Source organism: Bombus pyrosoma, linkage group LG17 (genome assembly GCF_014825855.1).
Source record: "Bombus pyrosoma isolate SC7728 linkage group LG17, ASM1482585v1, whole genome shotgun sequence".
Lineage (NCBI taxonomy): Eukaryota > Metazoa > Arthropoda > Insecta > Hymenoptera > Apidae > Bombus > Bombus pyrosoma.
Window position 1 is genome coordinate 3,390,414 of NC_057786.1, and position 2,629 is coordinate 3,393,042.

The 2,629-nt window shown below is 39.5% G+C and overlaps 1 protein-coding gene and 1 non-coding gene across 2 annotated transcripts in view; one reads left to right on the plus strand and one right to left on the minus strand.

Moving 5' to 3' along the window:
• LOC122576860 (dynein beta chain, ciliary-like) overlaps nt 1-2,629 on the plus strand; it is a 192,355-nt gene that overhangs the window by 168,339 nt on the left and 21,387 nt on the right. The window lies entirely within an intron of this gene.
• On the minus strand, nt 1,555-1,673 carry LOC122577164. The gene has a single exon (XR_006320100.1). It is a non-coding gene; the product is annotated as a 5S ribosomal RNA (ribosomal RNA).

Genomic DNA, 2,629 nt, shown 5'->3' on the forward strand with positions numbered 1-2,629 from the left:
CGTTTAGAGTTTCTTCAATGAGTTCCAGTCTTGGTGGGTGATATATATTGGAGGCGGTTTGTCTCTAATTGTGGGGGCTGTGGTGTCAGCGTCCCTCCTTGTAGAGGCTAATGGCCTGCCTGGGTGTCTGGCTTCTTCATAGCGTTGTCGCTAGAGAAGTGCCATTGTCCATTTCGCTGGGCTGCGCCTGGGACGTTGGGGGTTACGTTGATGACGGTATTACCTCTTCATCCATTCTTTATTCTCCTTCGGACTTGTGATTTCCCGTCCTGAGAGGACTTATGCCTACATGCTTTCTTTTGTAGGTTTTCGTTCTTTTTCCTTATTATTGTGGATTCTTTTATTGTTACTAGGGGCTGAGAGGCTTTCGCTCTTTTCGCGGTCCGCGTCTCCTGTTGTGCTTTCCTCTTTGCTTACACTTTCCTGGCTACTTTCTACCCTTCTATTCCTGTTCACTAGGTTTGGAGGACAGTTGAGTTGTCGCGTCCTTCGGGTGGCAAAGTTTGTGTTGCTAAGAAAGTTCTTGATCCATTTTTGCTGTATTTTTCTTTTGGTTGCTTCTTTCATTCTGTCTATCTTCTCTCCTTCTTTTATTTTCTTGATTGTTTCTATAGTGAGCATTATTTATTACTTTTCGTTATTGAATATCACTGTATAAATTGGCAAACTCAGTAACAAGCCTTACGCCTGGTATCTTTGGCCAGTGAGGAGGCTCACAGCACTCTGACGAGAAAGAATGCGTTCAGCTCGGTATGAGTGTTAGTTGAAGTAATCAATTTTGTTATTTAATATTATTGAATAAAAAATATTTACGACGTATAATTATGTAAGGGGACAAAAGAGATATGTGAAAACTTGCCCGACTTCGTTTTCAAAAAAACGGACTGTGGAGTTAAGTAGGGGCAATTTCATAATTGATTTTCGCGAAAACAAAGCGAAAAATGTCATTTTACATTTTCGACTTCATTTTCGCCGCGCGCAGGTAACCGTCGTCCTTCGGTTTGTGTCATAATTTTCGGCGCATGTATTTTTGCATTCTTTCAAACGATATATTCCGAATTCCGAATATTGAATACATGAAACATTATCGGAAAATATAAACAAAGCAATATATAAGTAAGCGTGTATGCGAGAATGATAGAAGATATGGTGATAATCGTTTAATACTAAAAAGATATTTTCTCGATGTATACGGCCATAACTTGATAACACTTAGCCAACCGCGCCCAATGCTTCTCTGTCAACCTTTACGCTGTCTACCGTGCATTTCTTTAAGTAAGGAGGACTAATATTCACTAATACTTGAAAAACAACGAAATTTAAAAATTATTTAAGTGGTCAATTATATATTGCGGTATTTTTAAGACCACTAAATTCGTGTATTTTATTACATATTGTACTTTATAAAAGGAGGAACAGAGTCGCAATTAATTAGGGACAATTCCAGGTAAACAATAACCGATAATAACAATAACAAAAAATAAGACGGGTTGGTAAGGTAAAAAAGGGAGATCTGCCCGTTCGGTTGGCCAAGTGTTACAAAAAGTAAAAAAAAGCCAACACCACACGGAGTTCCCAAGCGGTCACCCATCTAAGTACTAACCGTGCCCAGCGCTGCTTGACTTTCGTGATCGGACGAGAACGAGTATTTTCAACGCGGTATGAGCGTTGGCTGAAATAACTAGTTTCGTTATTTCGTGTTATCGAATAGACAAAATATTTCAGAAAACATACATGTGTGTATGAAGATAAATAAAATTCATTCAGATATATAAAATTTTTCCTGGCTTCGTTTCCCAGACAAAGGATTATGAAGTTCCACCATGTAGGTACACGTATACTTAACAAGTATAAACGAGTCAAGTGGACGGACCTTCATAATTGATTTTCTAGACAATCAAGTCTTGTGTCTTATTTTTGTATAGGAAATCAGGTCCTTTCGTCTTTCACCTTCATAATACTCTAATTTTCTCGCCTACTTCAATTTTGAATCTATTTAGTTTCACTGCATTGCGTACAACTATCAACAGCAAAATACTAACGTTCACGGAGGACACAGCTGTACTACTCAGGTGACACTGTAGAACTTTGTCTCTATTATAGTAATCCGGAAAGATTGCCGACATACAGACAACGTCCGCCAGAAAGCGCAAATGTGGACAAGCAGAAAGGGTCGGAAAACTTGAATAGGACCGTAACGGCACTCGACCATAAAACTTTCCAATGGTATCACCGAAGCGCAAGTGCCGACAGGCCTAGTGAGCCATTCATATCCCTACGGTCCTTCCCTGGAATATTTGGAAGAATATTTGGAAGAAGGCGTAGGAAGCATAACGAAGTAGGATTATTGAAGGATGACAAAAAGGAACGAACCCGATGAAGAAAACAGTTAAATTGTAACCCAGAGGAGAGAATTGTCAGTTGGAATCGAGAGTTGTACGTAAAGAGTCGAAAGCGAGAATTGTTAATAAATATACCGTTAAACACCACCGAGTATTTCTTTGGCACCCTACACGTCCTACACCAAAATCACCTCAGAGCTGACGGCCATCAATATATTTCGGCACAGCAGCCATTGATCCTCAGTTAGCTACCGAAGAATCGGACTAAATCAATTATAGACGAAATA